The sequence below is a fragment of the Lissotriton vulgaris genome, chromosome 5 (assembly GCF_964263255.1).
Source record: "Lissotriton vulgaris chromosome 5, aLisVul1.2, whole genome shotgun sequence".
NCBI classification, from domain to species: domain Eukaryota; kingdom Metazoa; phylum Chordata; class Amphibia; order Caudata; family Salamandridae; genus Lissotriton; species Lissotriton vulgaris.
The window spans coordinates 1,120,766,442-1,120,792,206 of record NC_141693.1 but is presented as its reverse complement, the minus strand read 5'-3'; positions in this window follow the sequence as shown (position 1 = coordinate 1,120,792,206).

Sequence of the window (25,765 nt, the reverse complement as noted above, 5' to 3'; positions counted from 1 at the left end):
TTAATCCTATGAAAAGGGAGCTGGCATAGTCCAGCCGAGCCAAAACCGTTGCTTGCACCACCAATTGACGAGTTGCGGCATCGAAGTATTTAAGGGCAGGGCGCAGATTGCGCAAGATGCCGAAGCAACACGCCGCCGTCCTTTTGGTGTGGCCGACAAAGTTGAGGGAAGGGTCCAGCCAAACACCAAGATTTTTGATCTCCGCAACCGGAGTGGGGGTCGGCCCCAGCTCAGAGGGCCACCAAGTATCTCCCCATAGGTCCGTCCGCTTCCCAAAGATCATCACCTCCGTTTTTTTGGCGTTTAGTTGGAGACAGTTGGACGTCATCCAACCAGCCACCGCCCTGAGTCCTTCTCTGAATCTTGGGGCATCCACCCCAGAGTCCCCGCTGATCGTGACCGCTAGCTGGGTGTCATCTGCGTACGACACCATGGTCATACCACAGAGCTTCACAACCTCAGCCAGCGGCCTCACGTAGATGTTAAACAACGTGGGGCTCAGCGAGGAACCCTGTGGGACCCCAAGAGACAGAGGATGAAATTTGGACTGGTAGGGCGGGGACGCCACACAGAAGGAACGATCCCTGAGAAACGAACAAAACCACTGGTGTGCAGTGCCGATCACCCCTATCTCCTCAAGACGTTGCAGGAGAATATCATGGGAGACCGTGTCAAAGGCGGCGCTTAGGTCTAACAAAACAAGCGCCGCCGTTTGACCTGCATCCAGAACTGCCCGCAGGTGCTCGACCATAGATAGCAGTGCGGTCTCCGTACTGTGGCCAGCCCGAAAACCATTCTGGGTGTCGTCCAGAATGTTGGCACGCGACAGATGACCAGTGAGGGCGGTGTTAACATGCGCCTCCGCGAGTTTGGCTGGCCACGGGAGAAGCGAAATCGGGCGGTAGTTCTCCGATTTTGTAGGGTCGAGAGATGGTTTTTTCAAAATGGGCATTACTACCGCATGCTTCCATTTCAAAGGCACCTGGCCTGATGATAGCGACGTGTTGATTAAGTCGCAAACCGGGCGAGCAAAAATCTGGTCTCTGAACATTGGTGGCTTGAGCGGGTCGTCCGGCTACCCAGACTTAACTCGGAGAGCCAAGGCCGTGTAAGCCTCCAAAGAGAGAGAGGGGAGAGAGTCTAGCACCACCTGATCCGGCAGGATGGGTGGCCCCATACTGGTTTGTGCAGTGGAGGAGGGGAAGGCCCTATATATGGTCTGGACCTTCTTCAGGAAGAAAGCCACCAGCGCTTCACAATGAGTATTGGAGCTGATGGAGTTACCGGCAGGCTTCCTTGCCACAAGGTCTTTAAGGGCCTTAAAGATGGTTTTAACAGGGTTCCCACTACTGCGAAACTCCAGAGCGTAGTATTCAGCCCGGGTTCTACAAACCGCGCGGTGATAAGACTTAACCGCAGCCATGTACAGGGTTTTTTTGCTGCTGTCATACCTCTTCCTCCAGTCTCTCTCTGCACGTCTGCAGACACTTTTCAGAGCCCTCAGATTGCCGTCATACCAGGGGCTAGGGGCGCGGGAGCCACACTTACTGGAAACCATCGGGATAAGGGAGTCGAGGGCCCTGGTTACCCATCCGCAGAAATGGTCATAACCAGACTCCACGTTCTCCACTGCTCCCAGTGGATCGTCAGTGAGAAGGCGATGGAGATCTTCCGTCTTTAATTTACTCCAGCGCCGTCTGGGCATGGCTCGCAGTGGCACCTTAAGTGGGGCTTCTTCAAGAGGACAGTAAATGGTCACGAGTGAGTGGTCTGACCTGGTCAGGGGGAGGGGGGGGCCACTGTAGCCCTTTCTAAGTTAGAGAAAAAGGGGTCCAGAATGTGGCCACCACTATGAGTGGGGTCCGAGACCAGCTGGAACAGTTGAAGGGCCTCAAGGTCCGCCACCATCCCTCCCACAGAAGAAAGACACAGAGTGTCAAAATGGAGATTCAAGTCACCAATGATAGAAAAATTGGCAGACCCTACTGCTAGTGAACTAACTGCCTCAGGAAGAGCCTCCCGAAATGCCACTGATCTACCAGGTGGACGGTAAATCAGCAATCCTGACAAGGTAAAATGCGAAGTAACCGCAACCTTGAACAGGGCGCTTTCGCAGCCCGTGATGTTCTGCACACTCCAGGCGCAAGGATAACACGATTTAACTGCAAGAGCGACGCCGCCCCCCCTCGAAGAGCGGTTGAGCGTGTAGATGGAATACTCAGCGGGGAGCGCCAGATTCAATACAGTAGAATCGGTGTCTTGCAGCCATGTCTCTGTCAGACAAAAGATATCAGGGGGGTCATTGTCCACAAGATCAGCAATATCCTGATAGTGCTTGACCGCCGATCTTACATTCAAATTCCAGATGGTGAGATGTCGCGAAGAGACCTTACTGCTTATGGCAGGCTGCACTATACAAGACCCCAAGCAAGAAGGAGCGTCGAGTAGCCAGCCGCCACAAACACAGCGATAAGGGCCACACAAAGGGTCAACGCGAACCTCGGCGCAGGGAGGCAAACAGGTGTTAATCGCCAGGAGACTTTCCCTGGTATACATAAGCATAGTTAGAGATGCACCTGATGTAAATATCGCCGCGAAGCCAGCGCAACCGAGCGCGGACGGGCACAGACGGGCAGGACTCTGGCACGACTCCGGCCACGCGAGGACACGCCCGCTGCGCGATCCCGCTGCGCTAGGGGAGGAGCTTTAAATAGGTGTTCCCAGGCGGCACATGTGCACTCAAGCGCTATCAGATGGAAAATGCCTCACTCACTCCACTCACCCCACTCCAAGATGCCCGCCAAAAACGAACCAGGCACCCACCCCAGGACCAGACCCGCCAAAACGGCGGTGAAGGGGCACAATTTATGGTGCAGGTAAGGGGCAGTTTAAAAAGGGTCAAAATGACCAAAACAAACAGAAAATAAAATAGAACGTTTTTAAAACAGCAGTTTTACTGCAAAAACGCGCAAGCGCTCTCGCAGCAGCAGCTACCTTGTCAGGGGCTGAAAGCAGGAGGGACTCGCCCTAAATAGGTGTTCCCAGGCGGCACATGCGCACTCAAGCGCTATCAGATGGAAAATGCCTCACTCACTCCACTCACCCCACTCCAAGATGTCCGCCAAAAACGAACCAGGCACCCACCCCAGGACCAGACCCGCCAAAACGGCGGTGAAGGGGCACAATTTATGGTGCAGGTAAGGGGCAGTTTAAAAAGGGTCAAAATGATCAAAACAAACAGAAAATAAAATAGAACGTTTTTAAAACAGCAGTTTTACTGCAAAAACGCGCAAGCGCTCTCGCAGCAGCAGCTACCTTGTCAGGGGCTGAAAGCAGGAGGGACTCGCCCTAAATAGGTGCAACACTTCAAACAGTAACACAGTGAAAACACACCACAAAAGAAGCCTACAACAGGGTTAGAGAAATAGAGTAATCTTTAATAAATAAAACAGGGTTAGAAAAATAGAGTATTCTTAAATAAATATAACAAGACCAAAACAACAATATCAGTAGAACTGCAGATATTCAGTTTTAAAGATTTTACTAAAAATATCAGCAAAAGGTGCCAACTGTGGATATCTGTTCGCGCTGGACCAGGACAAAGTCACAAGTTCAGGTCGACTGGGTGGGAGCACGGGCCAGCTAGAGGGTGCAAGTTAGGCCCACTGAATGTGTGTTCATTAAAGAGAATCCAGAGCCAAGCCTTGCGCCTCAATTCTCGCAGGTTTAGCCGGTATACCTTTCACTGCTTCCGTGAACAGTAGGGGGCATATTTACAATGAAGTGGTGGAGTGAGGTGTTAGTTGTCATGGCTTAACGCCTCACTCCGCCACTTCAGAAACACAAGGATGAACCATATTTACAAGGATATGATGCAGCCTTGCGTTTCCCCCTGCGCTGGTGCTACACTTAGCAGTGTAGCGCCAACGCAGGCACACTTGCACCATAGTGCAAAGGTGTCTGTGTGCAGGGGAGAATTGTTTATGTGTAGGAAGGTGCCCCCTTCCTGCGCATGAACAATCCTGAAATGCCCTTTTTACTCTTCTATGTGTGCTGCTTAATGTAAGGCTTGTTTATGTGCAGGAAGGGTCACCTTCCTACACATAAACATTCCAAGGCGTGTCGCTTTTTCCATGTGTGCTGCACAAGGCAGCACACATGGAAAAAGTAAAAACGAGGAGAAATAAAGCATTTCTCCTCGTTTCGCCAACTTAAGACCAGGTTTTTCCTGGTCTTAATTTTGGCGCTGCCTCCTATTTATGCTGCCCTTGTAAACAGGTGGCAGCGTCAAAAACAATGGTCGCTGGGCTCGCTGGGGTCCCACATTAGTGGTATTCTGCTGTGCATGGGGAACTGGGGCTATTTTACGATCCTTGGATTAATGCTCAGTCTATATCACTGTGTTGTTGGACTGTGAGAGGACAGTTCTGAGCGGAGCGCAGGGAAACTCCACCATCTTTAGTGGGTTTCAAATTCCACTGGGCTTCTGTTTTCTGAAAGTGTTTTCCAAGTACCTGAGCCATGCCACAAAGAGTTGTTATTAAATATCTTACTTCTACACATAAAGCAAATGTGAATTTATGAGACATGAGTGTCTATGTACCAATTCTTCGATTCAAGGATTAAAGGAGTTCACTCTGTCTCTGAGTAGTTGCTATGAGTTTCATATCACTTTCAGAAGGGGTATCAGGTGCAATGACATGGCTTGCCACCTTTGGACACTTTAATGTTGTTTTGTTTTACACAGGATGAAGAAAAGATGGGAGAGTCATTGACTGTGTCACCCTGTTGTACTTCAATGCGCATGTTTGCTGCTTCTTCATCACTTGGATATAGAACATTGCTTTTGTGCTCAAAATCAGTGACTGCCAATGCCTCTTCACTTACTTCTTCTTTCACAGCGTACCCTACTGACTCCAGGTCAATGGATAGGCTCCGATCTGTGCTGCATCTGTATTCCATATCTTCTATTATTTTCACATTGATATATCTTGTTACATGGAACCGCATAGTCCAGGAATGTGTGCCCCAGGAGTGGCGGTATGAGAGGACGACTAGAGGGCTCATAAGAATTCTCAGCACCACAGAAGTTGTAAGAAAATAGGTTACTGGTTGAGAGTGGTGACTCCCTTCTCAACCAGTAACCACAATTCTTCTTAGCGTGAAGTCACAAGTAAACCCTAAATTAACCTGTGTTCATCCCTCGGGTAGCAAGACCGGAGCAGGCAGGCTTAACTTAGAGGTGATGGGTAAAGTTTTTGTGCAACACTTCAAACAGTAACACTGTGAAAACACACCACAAAAGAAGCCTACAACAGGGTTAGAGAAGTAGAGTAATTTTAATAAATAAAACAGGGTTAGAAAAATAGAGTATTCTTAAATAAATATAACAAGACCAAAACAACAATATCAGTAGAACTGCAGATATTCAGTTTTAAAGATTTTACTAAAATATCAGCAAAAGGTGCCAACTGTGGATATCTGTTCGCGCTGGACCAGGACAAAGTCACAAGTTCAGGTCGACTGGGTGGGAGCACGGGCCAGCTAGAGGGACCAAGTTAGGCCCACTGAATGGAGTACCTTAAATACTGGTTTGTGGATCATTGCGAGGATCCATGTCCAAGATACTTCCCTGAAGTGATGTGCCAGTTTCAAGATGTGGCAAGGCTGTGGTGGGAGACCTTGCTGCGTCATCATCGAAGATCCCATCGACGAGGGCTGGCACTGAGACGTCCAGAATGGAGGATGCGTTGTGCAGTCAGGGTGATGCAGTGGTTCTGAGGAGCTGCGAGGCTACGATGCGGAGTCCAGCACCATTGTATAGGCTGCAGCCAAGGAGAAATGCACTGAGGTTGCGTTGCACAGTGGTGGTGCTGATGGGGTGAAGGGCTGCAATAAAATGTGGGTCTTTGCAGCAGTTCAGATCCACGCAGCAACAGCGATGTATTCGTTTTACTCAGGGTTGCGCTGGGCAGCAGAGATCTGTCGGTTCCGCTAATCCACAGAGGCTGGTGGTGTAATTTAGGGCACTTCCAAGGGTCCAGGACTATGGTGGCACCACGTGGCAGGGTAGACTCACATATGGCAGAATCCAGGTGGAGAAGCAAGGTTGTTAGAGCCTTCTGTCCCTTAGGCTCAAGTCAGGAGGCCAGTCAACTAGCCAATGGAGTCACTGTGGGATTCTGGGTTCAAGAGAAACAGGTGCTTAATTGTCAATGAGGCTACAGGGCAGAAGGCAACAGGTCAGCACAGCAAGGCAGCAGTCCAGCAGGGCGGTAGCCCAGCAGAGTGGCCGTCTTTCAGAAGCACAGAAGTCCTTCCTTCTGGCAGAGAATACACAGGTCCAGAGATGTACTCAAGAGTTGGTGTTTGATTTCCAGTATTTATACCCAGTTGTGCCTTTGAAGTGGGGGGAAGCTTTTAGAGGTTTCCCTTTAAAGTCCTCAGGCACCCTGCATTGCCTGCCCTGGCTCCAGACTAAATACAGCGGGTATGCAGCCCTTTCTGTGGAGGCAGTACACAGCCTATTCAAGTGTAAGTAGGGTTGTCCTAAGCTTCTCCCCCCATCCTGCCAGTGATGGGACAGCTAGGCACAACTAAGCTTCCTATTGTGTGTGGCTGTCTAGGAGGAATACACAAAGCTCAACTGTCTGGTACCACCCAGTCATGTGACCCAGGTGCAGGCTACAAGCACAAAGGGGTTAAGGCAGGATAATACCAACTTCCTAAATGCAGCATTTTCAAAATACTAATTTAAAATCAAACTTCACCATAAGATAGGGGTGAGGGAAAGATTGATGGATTTAACCAAGATCTATTGACTAAGGGTGAATGTTTAATTTATTTTGCATTTCATGCATCATTTGTGTCTCTTTTGATTCCTCGCCCTAAGACGTGGGTCCTGGGCGCACTGTACCACTGGATAAAAGCTAGCCTGGCTGATGAGGGGTGATACCTCAAAACCGGTCCCAGAATGCTTGTTTTCAGTCCAGGGAGGACCTGGCTTGGCAGTTCGGGCTGGACTGTTACCATGAGGAGCAGCGTCAAGACTGATTTGCATGTGACTGGGTCTAAACTGGGAAGACATAGTGAGCAAAACTACAATGGATTTAACCCAGATCTCTTGAATTGGGGTGAATGTTTGATTTACTTGGCATTCTATCCATCATTTGTGTGTCTTTTGTTTTCTTGTCCTAAGTGTGGTAGGTATGCCAGACGTGGGTCCTGGGATCACTGTGCCACTGGATTCAAGCTAGCCTGGCTGATGAGGGGTGATACCCCGAAACCGGTCCCAGGATGCTTGTTTCCGGTTCAGGGTGGACCTAGCGAGGCAGTTCGAGCTAGACTGTTCCCATGAGGAGCAGGGTCAAGAGTCAAGCCTGATTTGCATGTGGCTTGGTGTAAGCAGGATGGCATGGTGAGCAAAAGAACAATGGTTTTAACCCGGATCCCTTGACTGGGGGTGAATGTTTGATTTATTCTGCATTCTGTCCATCATTTGTGTATCTTTAACTTACTAAATGCCGCATTTTCGAAATTCTAATTTAAAATCCAACTTCACCATAAGGTAGGGTTTTTCATTGCAATTCGAAAGACACACAACAAGACCTGGTCACCTGCTCCCAGTTGGAAAGTAGAGCTTATTAATGTAATAATGTAATAGGATTGAGGGCCCATCAGTATCCAAGGAGCACATCGCATATGACCCAAATCTCCATCATCCCCTCGTTTACGACCTGGGGGAATTAGTATTCTTTTTTGTACACTTTACTTACCGGATGCAAATATTGTCATCAGCCAAAAAACAAAGGGGTCCATTACGATGTTGGGCGGATCGCCACCACCATGGTGGCGGTGGCAATCCGCCCGACATTCATGCCCGCCCGCCACCCATTTCCCCCCGCCACATTACTATGGCAGGGGACCTCGGCGGACGTAAACATCGTCTGCTGCTTTTCCGCCCGTCGCCTTGCGGCCGGGGCGGAAAATGTTTAATATGGTGGCGGTGTATATTAGACACTGCCAGCCATATTATGATGGGCTTGCAGACATGCCTTTCTGTGGCGGCAATGCCGCCACGGAAAGGCATGCGGAGACTCCCTGCAGGTGGGGGTGCGCATGGGGGGTACCTATGGTACCCCCCTGCATTTCAAAGTGCAACATGGCAGGCACCGCGCGGTGCCTGTCATGTTGTACTTTGAAATGCACAACGTGCATTTTTACCATTGCGGCGGGCGGCGCTTTCAGCACCGCCCGCCGCAATGGTAAAAATACAGGATGCTCCCGCCAGTGCAGCGGGCGCTTCCTAATTGCCAAGGCGGGACCGCCGCTCCTATGGCGGGCAGTCCCGTTTTGCACGGGGATGGCGGGCGGGCAAAGTCCGCCCGCCATCCTAATGTATTTTACATTGGTCTGGACACAGGAATCTCTTTTCACAGGATGTCTCCAATGTGACTGCAGCAAGAAGAAAACACTTTCCACAGTTGAAGTCTATGAACATTAGATATGGGTTGGTACATCTGTGCTTCTTTGAAATCACCCACAAAGACAAATACTATTCCTTTGACCAGGAATATTTACTAGATTTATTTAATCACCCTAGTCAAGAGGGTATGAAGGCTGCAGGCAACGGTAAAACTTGATTCTGTTTTCTTTAACTTTTGTCTATTGTCTACTTAATAAACATACTTTATTCATTCTAGGTTGTGTGCCTCTTGTTTCCTTACTGAACATTTGTCTTTTTTCCTTAACCCCTCCCCTGCTGGTGACGGAACCACTCCGTCATCAGCCGCGGTTGCGCTGTGCTGATGACGGAGCGGTTCCGTCACGGCCCGCTCGGAACGCCTGCGTGGCGCGGATTCCGCACCTGCGCTGAGCGTTCCATTGAGCGGGCGGGGCCGTGATGGAACCGCTCCGTCATGAGCACAGCGCAACCGCGGCTGGTGACGGAGTGGTTCCGTCACCAGCATGCGCCCGCCGCGTGGCCCCCCGCCCCCTTAGCACTGCGGCGGAATAGCCGCCGCAGTGAAGGGGCTAATTTGTTTTAGTAATGGCAGGTGCGTTTGACTTCTACATATGTCCTCACTATCTTTGCCTTAATGCTGCCCATGCCCACCAATCTTACTTTTGTCATCAGTGGAAAGTCGTTTGTCCAGTTCTTTATTTTTTCTGTTATTTTATTATGTTCTAGTTTGCTCTGATGTTGTAGTTCTTCCTCTAAGTTTACATGCCACCCTTGCATTGTTTTCTTTTCAATGGCTATGTGTTCATTCTAGTTTGTTGGAGCCAAGAAAGCACATCTTCATAAGGCTTCCCCTTTCCCCCTTATCCTTTGGGATGTTCCTCTGTGTTTTTCTCTTGTTTCATTAGCAATTAAGGAATCTGTTTCTGTTTTGCCTTTTTCCCCCTAATTAATTTATTGTGGTTTAATTCCTCATTGCTTTTTCTTTTTCTTATTTTCCTTCCTTTTTCGTTCTTCTTTTTTTCCTTGCCTTCCTTTCCCTTTTTTCTCCTATTCTCATATCCAATCTGTCTACCTTCATTTATGATCTCCTCATGTCATCCTCAAGAGTAAATGTTAGAAATATAATATGGAATGTCAGGGGCTTGAAAAACACTGTTAAATGCCAACGTGTACTGTCACATTTATCCAGCCTGAAACTTCTACTAGCTTTACTTCAAAAAATGCATCTGACTAAAAATGAAATTGTTATGTTGAAAAAATATTTGGTGGGTGAACTATTCTTTTCCTCATATGTTCTCCATAAAAATTGATTTGTTATTCTTTGTCATAAACACTTAAACATTTCACTTGTATCCCAAGAATGTGACACTGAAGTATGGTGGATCTTACTTAAGCTCAAGACAGATGATATTCCCTTCACACTATTAAATATATATGGTTCCACACATGCTGAATTTTGGACACTGATCTCCCAAAAAATCACAAAGCATTATCCTGTCAATTTTATATTAGAAGGAGACTGCAATCAGGTTTTAGACCCCTTTCTTGATCAACACTCTCCTATCATGTTTTTCCCTAATAAAGCCCACAAAGCCTTCCAATGCACTATTTCTTAACACTCCGTACCTGATTCTTAGAGACACTTTAATCCAGACCCTAAGGAGTGTTCTCTGCCTCACAAAAGTTAAAGTAGAATTGATTACATTTTCTTAAGTAAAAACCTACTACAACAACTCAACAATTCGGAGATTGGTTTAAATCTGATTTCGGATCGTTTCCTTGTTTGGACAGATCTTGAAATCCTCTGTGATCATATTCACAAATCGTAGTGGAGATTTAATAATTCATTACTTTCTGATAAATGTTTCCTTACCGTATTTGAAACCTTTATATCTGAATTCTTTGTACACAATGAAATGGGAGACATACCCTTTCATTTTGTTTGGGATGCTTTTAAAGCAGCTTCACAAGGTTTTACAATCACTTATGTCTCCTCCAAAAAGAAACTTTAAGAAAAAGAATCACCTACTGTTTTGGCCAATAGCAAGCATCCAGAAAATATTTATTACGCATCCAAAAATTGTATATATATTTGCTGATTACGGCTAGGAAACAGTTCAATATTGTATCTACTGAAAAAGCTTGTGGTACTCACCTTAGGGTTAACACCTGATACTTTAGTGGAAAGAGCAGTGCTGGTACCCTAATAGCTAACTACCTAATATGTAGACAGGAAAAATTTATATTAAATCCATAACTAATATTTCAGGAGCCCAACTGCTTCACGATGCAGACATTGCTGCTTGCTTTGCAGATTACCACCAACAATGGTAGACTTCAGAAGCCAATCCCTCAGAAAAAGTATTCATTTCTGGATGTATGACGTTACAACGCATATTTTTACAACGCATACCTTTACAACAAATTTTTACAACGCAACATCCATTACAACACATTCCATTACAACGCATGCCATTACAACAAATTTTTAAAAACGACCTTTACAGTGCATTTCATTACAACACATACTACCTTTACAACGCATACCATTACAACGCATAACATTACATTGCATGTATGGTAAGTATTGGATAGTGTAGGGGTAAAAATTACTATTCTAACTCCAGTGGGTGCAACAGTAGGGTAAGTGTTGGATAGTGTAGGGTACTATGTGTTGTAATGGTATGCGTTGTAATGGTATGCGTTGTAATGACTGTGTTTTAATGACATGCGTTGTAGTGGTATGCGTTGTAGGGTCATGCGTTGTAATGGTTGCGTTGCGTTGTGTTGTAATGGCATGCGATGTAATGGACGTTGCGTTGTAAAAGTTTCATTGTAATGGTAGTGCGTTGTAAAAGTTGCATTGTAAACGTTGTTTCCCTTCATTTCTATTGTGTGACTCTTAAACCTCAGCAAAGTGATACTATAGAAACTTCTCCCCTTGACTTTCCCTTAACGCTTGATGAACTACACTCAGCGGTTAAGTGTCCGCCAAAGCGGTAAAGTGCCTGGGCTCTATGCCCTCTTGGTCAAATTTTATTTTCTATTTACTGCTCCCCAAACTATCAAAATTAATCAACCATTTTCTTTCCTTAAATAAATCCATTGGTTCATTTTCTGAGGCAATGATTTTGCTGAGTCAATTGCCCTTAGGTTAACCAATTTCATTCCGTATCTCATTGCTTGGTTAAAAACAGGACTAAAGCACATAAAGTGCGTACCTTTCTACATATTATTAATAAAGCAAATTAACTTACCTCTTCTCGTGCTGCATTGCACTTTGATGCGGAAAAAACTTTTGATACAGTAAATTGGCAGTTTCTAATGAAGGCCCTCAAATGGCACAGTTTCGGTCCACGACTTTTACAACAAAATTCCTTACTTTATTCATCCCCTCACTCTACAGTCATGGTTAATGGTATGCAATCTCCTTATTCCCCTCTCAATATAGGTACTAGACAAGAGTGTCCCTTATCTCCACTATTATTTATCCTCACGTTAGAACCCTTTCTACATCAGTTTAAAACTTCATACACTCTCTTTGTCTTTCTTCTTAAGAAAACACTAGTTAAATATACTGCGTATGCTGATGACATTCTTCTCTACATGTCAAAATCTGACACCTCACTCCTCACTTTTTTTATTCAGTTGCACCTGTATTCAGAAGTCTCAGGTAATAAGCTTAACATAGATAATTCAGACGTTTTGCCCCTAAATAAATATTTCTTAAATGATCTTTTTCTTGAGGTTGGTTTACCATGGTATCCTGATAAGATTCAGTGACTGGGATTTTTTAATACTAACAACATTAGAGACACATTAAAGTTTGGAAAAGCTTGATTTCCAAGATCACTCATCTCATACAGTGGTTGTCACCTCTATTACTGTCCTGGTGGGGTTGTCTGGACACCATCAAGACGATGCTACTTTCAATAGTAAAAAAATTTCTCCAAATGTTACCAATATAGATCCCTATGCAGTATTTCAACACTCTAGATACATTTTTATCTTGTTTTCTATGGAACGTGAAAGCTTCCCAGATTTATCTAGACAGACTAAAACTTCCCAAGTGATGTTAATTTTCCCCTGATTTTTTTCTTTACCATAAAGCATTTGGAATCAAGCAACTACAACATGCCTTTTCTGACTATATGGATAATCATTCCAATGTATGGTTATTACTAAAATCTTCATTGATTGCTCTCTTCTCCCACAAACATATCATATTCATGCCCCATCCTCCCAGGTTTTGTTTGTCATCAATAATGTCTCATTATTGTTCGTTGCTTAAACCACTTTTCATCTTCAATATGTCCCCATATGATCATTTTCTCCAAAGCCCCATCTGGAGCAATAAAGGCAATTGAAATCAATGGGAAGCCCTTGACGTGGAGAAGTTGGATTGATAAGGGTCTTTTTACTATCCCGCAATTGATATATGACAATTCAGTTTTTTCTTATGAATCCCTTACACATTCCTATTATAGATCCTCTATTTTCCTAAGACAATAGAAGCTACTGAAAATGCTCTTCAAAAGGCATTCCAACTCTTCTCACATTATTATGGTCAGGACGCTGGATTGTAGTCTACTTCTATTTCATTTAACATATCTTCCACAGCCTCACCCATTTACAAAAAATCATTACACCCATCGACAACAGACCTAAGACCATGCAGGAAAGTGACTTACACCTAGTTGGCCTCTATCTAGTTGAAATAAACTATAGACAAAACTTCACTCCACTGCTCGTCTGGCAAATGTAACACAAACATTACACCTTTTCTATAACAAACTATTTTACACTCCTGCTCGTCTATACAAACTTAAGCTTTTCAAACAAAATACCTGTTGGCATTGTAATTCCCATTGCAGTCCATATATAAATATGTTTTTTCAGTTCCCAAGTGTTTTTATTTTCTGGGATCAGCTATGGGCTAGAATAGTTGATATTGCTGGAGTCTCAGCACCAATTTCATTAGATAAAGTATTCCTTGGTTACATATCAGATTGCTTTAGTTAATAAATGTATACAGTCATTATTAATTAATTAATTCATTCATTCATATCAGATTGCTCACAATATCAGATTGCTTACAATTGCTAACAAATGGTTTACAGGTTGTTGGACTGACTTGGCCCTTGTGCAGGGTCATCCCTGAACTTTCTGCCTTCCTCCTGTATTTTCTCTGACCTGTTTTTGTTGGTTTTATGACTCTGGGCACTTTACCACTGCTGATCAGTGCTAAAGTGCATATGCTTTCTATGTTAAATTGATGTATTGATTAGTGACTCCATGATTGGGTTATTTGATTTACTTGTCAGACCCTAGTACAGTGCACCATGTGTGCCCAGGGCTTGTAAATCAAATACTGCTGGTTGGCTTGTAACACTGGTTGTGCCACCCACAAGCTTGTAAAGTGTGTCTCAGGTCTGCCATTTCAGAGCCTATGTGCAGTCTAGTACTGCCATGCCAACTTGGTAAGTGCACCCATTTGCCAGTCCCTAAACCTTCCCTTTTCTTCATATCAGACACCGCTAAGGTAGGCCCAAGGGCAGGGTCATTGTAAAAATAAGGTAGGACATGCCCTGTTGTGTGTGGCATGTCCTAATAGTGAATTACGGCCATTTATGTTTTTCTCTATTGCAAGGCTACCAGTTACCATAGGCCAGAATGGGCAGTTTGATTATAACATCTTATAATCCTAAATGACCCAAGGAACATTGTAGAAGTTCGAATTTAGTATGCCTGAACTCAGAATGATAAAATACATATTTTTATGTGTTTGAAAATACCACTTTTAGAAAGTAGGTATTTTCTTGCCTAACCATCCAGCCTTCCTCTGCTAGCTTGTGTGTTGTGTGTCTGGTTTTGTGAGTGACAGGGGATGGGGGATTCCAGGAGACCGGGTGAGTCAGCACAAGGCTGAATAGACCTATCTGCATGTAGATGGGTGGGAGGAGTAGCACCTGGGTCTGAATAGGTAGGTGTTTATGACAAAGAATGCCTTCCACAATGCTGGCCCCGCCTCCTGTGGTGTGTCTGATGACCCTGGCCCACTCTGCCAAAGGAAAGCAGGAGTCATGTAAACAAAGTGCTCCAGGACTACACAGAACTGGTTTGGACTGGGTACAGGACCCTCTGCCCACAGAGGACAAAAGATTTGCTAGTATAAATATGGGGACCCAGACTCCAAGTCTTTAGATCACTTCTGGAACAACAAGAAAAACCTCTGCCAAGGAAAAGAACCAAGGAAGCTGTAGGAGGTATACTGCCTCCCTGCCAGTATGCTGTGTTGCTGGGTTGGCCCTCAGTGGTGTCTTCAGTGCCAAGGAGAGGAGAAGGAACTTTTTAAGAACTTTTCTCATCTTGCAGAATTTTACTCCAAGGGCTTGATTTGAGCTTGCCTCCTGACCGAAGTCTCAGGGATACCAGACTTCACCCCTTCTGTTTACCTGCATCTGGCACTTGCTATTCTAGCCGCTACAAAAGGAATTCTGCAACACCAATGCCGGCGAGGGACGCCGTCATCAGCATCAAAGCCGTGAGCGCTGCTCCGACTTGCAACGTAGACCCGAAGCTGGCCGCCGTGCCGCATCGACTTCGAAGCCGACATTGTCGATGGTCAAGAATCCATCAGCATCGTGACATTGTACGGAACCGTGGTTTTGTTGCCATGTGACGTCATCTCCTCTCCGGTCAGGAACCGATGCCTCCCCTGCCTGAGGGGTCCCTGTGAACTGATGTACCATTATTTAAATGTATTTAAGGAAAAGGTAATAAAACAATCAACACACTGTAAATTAATCACAATGAGTAAACCAATACAATTGATAAATAACAGTGCCCCAGAGGAAAGGGAGTGAAATAGCGTGATGCTTTGAAAGGATGAAGAAGGTGAAAGGGTAGTAGTCGTGACAAATAAAATTTTTCGATTTTCATTCGAAATACAAACACTCTTCAACGGCTTCAGATCCCTGAGCCAAAGTGAGGGATCATCACATATCCCATTTTTCTTAAGATTGTCTATATTGACACTGGTATAGAAATATATCCAAATTAGTGCGGGCGGTGTCAACTGAGGAAAGTAGAAAGTAGCCGTCGACGTTTCGACCCCACGCTACAATTGTAGACGTACTTGTTGCCTTACATCGGGGTCTTCATCAGGACAGGGTATATACAGGGTGCACTACAATTTCTGCAGCAAGGAACACCAAAAGTATGTACTATTCTTTACGTTTTCGGTCCGAAAAATATATAGGACAACCTGCGGCAGGAAATGGGATCGTGTCAAGGCCGATCGCTCCCAAACGCCGTATATAATACTGGCGTGAAATTCTCCTTAATTACGACCTAGCCTCTTAGTGTCTACAGTCGCCAAAGTAGTGGTAGTAGTGCAATTGCAGACACGAAGAGGCTGCTCTCACACTTTGGGAGAACTGACGCCAGTACTAGATACGGCGTTTGGGTGCGATCGTATATGACGCACAGCCCTCGGTTACCATGACGGGATAACCACTACTTTAGCGACTGTAGACACTAAGAGGCTGGGTCGTAATTAAGGAGAATTTCACGCCAGTATTATATACGGCGTTTGGGAGCGATCGGCCTTGACACAATCCCATTTCCTGCCGCAGGTTGTCCTATATATTTTTCGGACCGAAAACGTAAAGAATAGTGCGTACTTTCGGTGTTCCTTGCTGCAGAAATTGTAGTGCACCCTGTATATACCCTGTCCTGATGAAGACCCCGATGTAAGGCAAAATGTACGCCTACAATTGTAGCGTGGGGTCGAAACGTCGACGGCTACTTTCTACTTTCCTCAGTTGACACCGCCCGCACTAATTTGGATATATTTCTATACCAGTGTCAATATAGACAATCTTAAGAAAAATGGGATATGTGATGATCCCTCACTTTGGCTCAGGGATCTGAAGCCGTTGAAGAGTATTTGTATTTCGAATGAAATTGGATAATTTTTATTTGTCACGACTACTACCCTTTCACCTTCTTCCTCCTTTCACAGCATCACGCTATTTCACTCCCTTTCCTCTGGGGCACTGTTATTTATCAATTGTATTGGTTTACTCATTGTGATTAATTTACAGTGTGTTGATTGTTTTATTACCTTTTCCTTAAATAAATTTAAATAATGGTACATCAGTTCACAGGGACCCCTCTTTTGTACATCATATAGCACCCAGGTCCCATGTGGAATCCTTTGGGTAAAAAAAAACCCTCCCTTATACTAAGCCTCCCCTGCCTGGGCAAGCATCTCCCCTGAAGCAAGGAACTGACACCGCAACGCGCCAATGATGCCGCACCTTCCTGGCCCCGTGAGCTGTGGGTCTGTTTTGACTCCGGGCCCGACGCCGCGCACCTCGCGGTCAGTGCAGTACTTTAGGATTTCTTTGACCTTGACGTCGTGATAGCTCCAGTTGAGGATATCTGTTGCTAAAGACTGCTTTTAAGTGAATAACCTATTTTTGAACTATTTCTACCATCTTGAAGAATTATTATTGATTACAGTATTGTGGATTTTTGTCCTGTATGGTTTTGTGATAAGTCTATATAAAGAATACTTTTTTTTATAAAACCTGTGTTGTGTACATCGGTAGTGTTTTCACTGTATTACTGTATGTGTTCACAAATGCTTAACACACTGTCTCTGAGATAAGCCTGTCTGCTCATGCCAAGCTACCAATGGGGTGAGCAGGGGTTATCCAGTAGTGTAATCCCCTTTCCCTGATTTAGAAGGAAGGGTCCCTATTTGGTCAAAGGTGTATACCGTTGCCAACTAGAGACCCCCATTTCTAACACAGGGTATTACATCCCACTGGCAATCTACAGTCAATATATCTATTAAATAATGGTGGAATTTAGAATGCTATAACCATAGACTTGATAGATATAATTTACATTCCTTTCAACTGTGTGTGAAACGAGAAATTAATTTTGAATCTTCTCTCATATTCACTATACTAGCAGCCCGTCCCGACGTTGTCCGGGGATGAAATAAAAATTTACTGTCCTGGCTTCTACGAAGGCTGAGCGTATGTTTGTCCTCTCCGAAAGCGACAGTGTGCAAATGCCCCTGAGCTGTCCCGGCTTGGTCGCTTCACACACTCCCCAAAGATGGCGTGGTGCACAGATACACCACACACGGTGGCCTCGTCCAACAGCAAACTTTCCCGAACGCGACTCCCCCCCGCTTTACAATTCAGCAGGTGTCTCAGAATGCACATGCCCACAACAACGGTGAACGGCACACACACCTCACGACATGCAAGAACGCTAATCTCACTGTGATAGGACGCTATTCTCAGGCTGCAGGCATCTCTATGTTTTACAATGCTGAATGCTTAACGCACACGCCCACCCTCGCAGAACACACCTCCAGACGTGCTAGAACGCTTTTCTCACGGTGATACAACGCTATTCTCATGCTGCAGGCGTCTCAGACGTTACAATGGCGAATGCTGAATGCACACGCCCACCCACTCTCCCACCCACTCGCCCACCCTCACAGAATGCACACGCCCACCTCAGAGCTGGTGCTACTTCCAATGGACTACTTTGTGAAACAACGTACTTTGCCCTTCTAAAGTATATGTTTTGCTACTGTATAGCCTATGTCCATCTGCTTACCCTGACCTTTACAATGCTGTATTGGGTGTTGTGATTGGTGCTGTACTTCTTGAGCTTACCCGCCTCAAAGGTTTCAGCTCTCTCTTTATAATAGTAGTATAGATTACTAAAGCATTTTGTATTCTTCTGGTATTGATGATTTTGCATACTGTACTTTCATAGATGCTGTTATATGAAGGTTTCATCTAAGACACTTTTTTTATTTCTGTTTCTTTCCCTTTCCTTCTTACTCTTTCTGTCTTTCTTATTGTTTTCTTCTCTATTTATGCTTTTTTTAGATGTTATTCCAAAATTGGAATGTTTTAGGCAGACGACAACTCTTTTGGAATTCTACTGTTTTTATTCCATATTTTTGTTTGACAATAATTATTTGTGAATTGGTATCTTTGCTATTGCATGTACACTACTATTCTTAAATAAAACATAATAAACATTATTAAAAAATTGGACCATAAAACTAAACAACTAAGGGCCTGATTACGAGTTTGGCGCACCGCCAAACCCAATCACCGCCTGCCCACCAGATTACAAGTAACTGTGTTGTCTAGCGGGTGGGTGGGCGGCATGGCCGACATGCGGTGGTGCAGTTTAAAGGCTCATAGTGAGCCTTATAACTGCACAGCCGAGGGACTGCCACTGGACGTTCCAGCACGGCATGGTCTGAAAAGTCCATGTCATGCAGGAACATAGGTGCACCCCTATATACAGGAGCAACACGAGCTCCCTTTGTTTCCCCACCACCAGCCTTTAATGGCAGGCTTACCTCCATGAAAAGGCTGGCAGTGGGGAAACTCGTGATATGCATGGTAGTCCCTCAGCGGCACCGCCTTGCATTATGCTTCCCCAAACCACCACGCCACCACCAGGGATCACAGATCCCTGGCGGTGGCGGCGGTCCCGAGGTACTCCGATTGCTATACTCATAAAATGGTGGTAGGACCACTAGTGCAAAGGTACTCGACTACCACCACACCTCCACCACGAGTTTGGCAGGCCGATGGACCGCTAAACAGTAATCAGGCCCTAAACCTGAATTGGGGCCTGAGTGTGTGAGAGCTGAAGGAAGGAAAAGGAACACCTACACCTGCGTTAAAGTAACTTTTGCAATGCACTAGTTTACACTTACCTTAGCGATTAAGGTATTAGAAATGAGCAAAAAGTACTTCACACTGTTTTATGCTTTAAAAATCCCCTAACAATTGTTGGCATTGGTATCATGGCAAACTACGCATCACACCTCAGGAAGCAGCATGCTCTCCTGCTGCTCCATGAGAGAGAGAAAGAAAGAGAGCGAGAGATGTGAGTCTTGGCAATGTAGACCCTCAGGAGAGCAATGAGTAGGTTTACACAGCAGGTATTTACTACAGTGACATAACACACGATGCAGTAATCATTACGTTCCTTTCAGCTTTTCTTACTAGGATTCACTTATTACAGTGATTTCCAAAAGATCATATGTTGTCCTAGCTCCTGAAAATTAATGCTTGTGGAAATAGAATATCAAATGAATGGCGAATGTCAACTGTAAAATACATATGAAGTGGTTTGCTAGGTTCTGTTAGACTCTCACACAGAAAGGCTCAATTTAGCAAGCTGTTGTGGACAGGACTCAAGTTTCCATGTATTAGCTATGCCATTAGTTATAGCCTATGATACATATACATCTTTCTAATGTGTGCTTAGTACCCACAGCCCATTTAGAGATGCCCCACGCTCCCTTTAAAGAAACAGCCCACCTTATTCACCCCTCTCACAGCACCGGGATGGTGGCACTAATTCACCACAAAATAGTCATTGGCTGCCTCAAGTGATGGTATGCCCTCAAAGCCACCCAATCTCTGGCCTGTAAGTCTGAATATTTATAAATGGAAGTGATCGCAAGGCATTATTGGCCCAAGGAATATGGATATAACCTATTAATCATGTGCTTAGTTTGTGCCAGTGGTTGCAGGTTGGCCCACCAGCACTCATTTTTGAGGACCAGGACTTATTACTCATTCATCATATTTTGACCCTGAACAAGAGAGAGAAAGGCAGAAAAGGGACAAAAAGGAGGAGGACAATTGCAGAAGAAATGTGAAAAAGAAGAAAGGAGGGATGGCAAAGAACCTGCAGGAGTGAGATAAAGGCACAGGGACGTTAGGGTGGTAGTTGAAAGAGGTATGAGATGGAATCAAGATTAGACAGCTTTTGTATTTGGCAACTCTGACATTAATCAGCGCTGGCCACGGGGTTCTGAGAAAAACTTTGGGCACCTGAGCTTATCAGTTTACAAATTTACGCACTGGCCACTTTTTACAGAAACTGCAATACCGCCTGTAGAAAGTTCATTGAAAATGAGATTTCCAAGTACAGGGTAAAAGATCTAGTAAATTGCGCTTTAAAATGTTTTCAAAGAGTGAGGCTTCTGCCCAAGAAGCCATTAATAATATACACAATGGAGCGAACAGACCGGCCCTAGAAGGGATCACAGTGAGGGAAGGCTCTTTCACTCCCCTTGAAGCCATTCATATCGGTTCCACACTCCAACACCTCCAGCAGATTGGCTGCCTGCTCCTCTTCCCTCGCACTTTCATCTGTGAATCTCTCTTGTTCTGTTGGAGGTGTGAAGTCGCTTCGCCTCTTTCTGTGGCTGCAGCATCCCTCGATCGCGGTGCATTTTTAGTTGTTTTTGTTCACTATGCGTCAGCGAGGGCAGCGCTGTGCGGGCAGAGCGGCCATGTTCATTATTGGGTCTCTTTTATCTACCACGAGCATTCAGAAGCAATTTAGGCACTCGGTTGCCAAGACAATGACATTCACGTCGCCCATTTGAAATCGTTAAGTTGGGCCTCGGAGAATGTGACATACGCTCCATCAAAAGTGACTTTAAGAGGAGGGGGCAAGACAGCTACAGAGAGAGATAATAAGTCCATTCGAGCTACAGACAGATACAAGCAACGCCGAACTTACTAGTCTTCCAGTGGCCTTTATTTTAGAACGAGGCATCTTTGTTTTCAATTTTGTACTGCACTGTAATTCTGGAGTGAAACATTAACACCTGCAAAATATTAGTCACCTGGAGCTGGCCACTACCTCATCCGACAAAAATGACACGAACATTTTTCCCACTCTAATAAGTACCACCTATCATGGGTTTTGGGGATATATCATGCAGCTTGTGGTGCTTAAAAAAGCAATTCACTAATTAATTGTCATACTTGGCACCAGCTGTCAAATTAATTTGTTTTGCAGTGCTTGGCTGTAATAAAACATGGTCACCAAGTCACAAAATATCAATGAATACCAATCATTCCTAGTGTCAACCTCCCTTGCGAATGATGGCTGTAGATTCAGCTTTTGCCACATATATTGTAAGTGCTGATATGTTTGCATGACATAGTGGGTGCCATGGGCAATGGCATATATTTTTTAGTCGCGCCTAATGTTGTAGACTTCACCTGTGCATTTTGTGGAGAATGCTGGTGCAAATTCATATCTGTCTTGTATTTTCTATAGCGGGCCCAGCATGTGGGCTTTTGGCTGCTTTCAGATTTTTTCAGTGCTCAATTGATAAGCTCTTGTTAGTAGCCTCATTAGCCAAAGCTTTACATCATCTCCTAACGTTGCTATTGGTTCATCTGCAATGTCACCTCTCCCTTGATGTTGTGGTGCACAACGTCCTGTAAAGTCACCAGGGAGGAAGAAAGCACAAGACACTTGATGCTCAATACTCTGCCCATTTTGTGTGTCAGTGTCAATACCTTCCTCCTTGGAAACGACAGTGTTTCACACACGTCACTTTTTTGTTTTTACTACAACTATAATTTGACAAACATATTCCAAGTAAGCTAAACAAATTTAAGCATGCGCAAGAAGACCATGGGGTATATTTACACGCCGTATTTGCTACCAGAACATCACTTCTTTTGACGCTATGGTGGTGTAGCGCCATTTCCCATATTTACAAGGTAGCGCTAAGCCACTTACCGTGGCTTAAAGAATCTTGTAAATATGCCCCTTTCTGCTGCAGTTCTCTGCAGCAAAGGGAAGTGCAATGGTTGTTGCTGTGGGAATTCCACAGCAACACTGATTGCTTTTATACGTGGCCCCAGATTTACAAGGCTGAGGTAGCACCAGAATCAGTGCCATTCTAATGCCATGGATCACTAGGCGTTAGAATGGCGATATGAGAAGAAATTATGCATTTTTCCTCATTTTTTGCACTTTCCATATGTGCTGCATTCTGCACCACACATAGAAAGAGAAAATTGCCATGAATTATTGTTTGCGTGCAGGAAGGTGCCCATTCCTGCACATACACAATCATCCCTGCAGCCCAGGCACCCTTGCCGCATGGCGGCAGGGGGCCTGAGCTGGTGCTAGGCATTTTTTTCCCCTACCAGTACAAGGGGAAACACAGGAGAATAAGGTATTGTTGCAAATATGGTGCATACCTGCATTTTTAAAACTGTCCGAGGGCGGCGCTGCTGAATTTGGCGCATCTCCATGTTCCTGCTCAGACATTTTTATGTAAATACACCCCCCCCTGTCTCTTTTCAAAACAGTAAATGGATGTTTCTGCAGTGGTGTACCAAATTCCCCACTACCACATAGGTGACAAAAACATTTCTATTGTTTACACTGAATTCTGTTTCGGCAGATTGAAGTGTCTTGAGCTCCAGCATGAAAGACGTATCACAAAATAGCCTTGAATCGCGGTATTCAGTGTCCTCGGAGATAAGTGATGTAGTGCTCAGTGCAAACACCTCTTACAGCACTAGTACAAAGCATTCTAGTGGGGCTCATGTGTCACAAGACTGTTGCGTATATTTGCTGTGCTCAATTTTGCTGTGGTGGTGGTGACTTTGAATCCCGTTTCATGCACCAACTGCATTTTGCACTTGAGTAGAATTTACCGCGTAGTCGTAAATCAGGCTCAATATTCTATAAAAGTCCAGCATGAGCTCCCATACCATGCTCATACTGCCCACATTTCTACAACCGCAGCATCCTTCGCGCGCTGTGTCCACTTGCACTGAATTTCACAGTCGCAGTCGCACCCAACTCTAAGCGCGGCTGTCAGCTGGCCAATGTAAAACGCTCATCTCTCTGGAAACCACGACCAGTCCTCGTCCTCGTCGGCAACCAGAATCTTGTAAATAAAAAAAATGCCTCTGCCAGGGCACAGGTCCAAGTGAACCGCAGCGTTAAGGGGAGGGGGAATCCAAGCCTCAACAGTCAAGTCAATGTATGCAGGAATCTCAGAGTGCAAACCATGACTATTTGTCATAACGAGGACATGTTAAGTCAGCAGTCACAGGGTTCATTCGCTTAAAGTACTTTTTAATGTGTTGTCTGCGGGTTATTAAATGTGATGAATGTGTTAAGCTTCTTCCTGGTACTTGACAATTTCTTCTTTGGGTTACAGAGCATACTGATGTGGGATTTAGACCAGAGAACTCAACAGACCTAAGGAAGAAAAGCCAAGTGGCTTTAACGTGATGGACTTGCATCTATATTTGAAGCAGCAGCAAAAAAACATAAGCATTGTACCTTAAAAATGCCCACCACGCCACACAGAGTCTTGAAATTAACAGGAATGTTGATGGAGAAAGCTACAGAAGCTTTCTGAGTTCCAAAGGATAGGACAAACTCTTTCTAATTCTAAAAAACACAACTTAAAAACCTGACAAATTCCTAAAAAAGCATCTATGATACATTTGCTATATTCACAACCCAGTTGGAAAGTGCTTGAAAATGTTTAGGTTATACATTTATAAATGAATAAATGTATACAATAACATTAATATGAATATATATAATCGTTATATAACATTTTTTTTATGTGCCATTATTAAGAAAATAAAAGTCGTTATTATGAAAGCAAACGTCGTGGGCTTTGCTTTGGGGTGTCATGCTACTGATCAGAGTTTGTCAGGGGCGGGAGGGTTATTCGCCCCAGCTTCCTCTAATTTTGGGTGCCGTCTTTCATTTTCCAATTTTATTTAAAATCTATACTACTAGTATAAAGAGAGAACAGAAACCTTTTGGCAAGGTAAACTCTGGAACCACAGCGCCAATCCACACACCCAATACATTGTTGGAATCCTCAAGGTGTGTAGATGGACATAGGCGACATAAAATAGAAATAAAACGTAAAGTCAAAAATTAAAATTTAAAAACAAAGTAGTCCCCTAAAACTAGCGCCGGCCGCGACGTAGTGCTGACCGCGACCTAGACGTGCGTGATGACGACAGGCGGGGAGGAGCGGTGATGAGCGGTGAGGAGTGGCGAGGAGTGGCGGTGAAGGAGCGGTGACGAGCGGAAAGGAGTGGCGGTAAAGTCCGGAGCTCGGGGAGGAGCGGCGGCTCAGGTAAGGCAAAGGCGAGGCGGGAGGCGGTCTGGCCGATGTCGGGGCGGGCAGGGGCCTGGGAGTGGCGGTGAAGTCCGGAGCGCGGCTCAGGTAAGACAGAGGCGGGAAGCAGGCAGGAGGCGGGCGGGAGGCGGGAGGCGGGAGGCGGTCTAAGCAATGTCGGGGGCCCAGGCGGGAGTGCACAAAAGCTGAAAATGCTGCCCCCAGCCCCCTTCTGCCCCGGGCAACGCCGGGGCGGGCTGCTAGTAGTTTAATAATTTTCTTTCACTGCATTTTTATTGCTTCGGGTAAGACATCACTACATTAGTCACGAGGTACGTTTCAAGCACCATCTTTTCTAAACAGGACTCATGCTGTGTGACGTAAGTGTTAATCGACAACACAATGCACTCTGATTACAAAATGGCTCAGTGAGCTGAATGCTAACTTTTGAGTAGATTAGTAGTTCATTAGTTTCAGTGCCAGGACAGTCATAATAACTTGTCAATCATTTTGAGCATAATTAATCGAATACTAATAAATTGTGTAATGTCAACATGTACTGTTCACAGTGCTTAGGCAAGGAAATTCGCAGCACTACCTGCTTAACTAAAAGCACATTTATAGTAACTCAATTAGATCCCACCATTTGAACAAAACATCTGTATGTATGCATCTTTGTATAGATGCATAGCTGCACGAGGAGTTTGGGAGGCCATGTTGCAGAGAGTTACCACTGTATAGATGCTAGCGAAGGAGGGCTTCAATAGCAGTTCTGAAGTCCCTTTCTGGAAGAAATGTTTTCACTTGCTTTAGAAGAGAGAGCTGGCAAAAGACCATCTTTGTTTTTTGGCAATATGTTCATTGAGGGTAAGGTCGGTGTTCAAGGTGAAACCAAGTGCTTTGGTTTTCAGTAAAAATTGGGGATCGAAGCCTTCAAGGTTCATGTTATTAAGCCAGGTTTTTGCTGTTTCTTGTTATGTTATGTTGTTATGTTATTGGTTCATTTTTATAGCGCACGGCTACTCAAAAAGAGTGTCCCGGCGCTTTTATTGGAGAAAGCAAGAAAACTGCAACATAATAACATAACACCAAATGAAAGACTAAAAGAGTAGTGAGCCAGAAATACCAAAGGGAACGGCTACTGAATAAAAAGCCACGTCTTAAGGCCTTTCCTAAAAGCCAATAAGCTAGTGGCACCCCGCAGGGCCAGCGGCAGAGAGTTCCATAGCTGAGATGCCAGCAATCCAAAAGAGCGTCCACCAAGGCGCGCTTTCTTTACCCGAGGGACGACAGCAAGGTGCAGGGATTCCGACCTC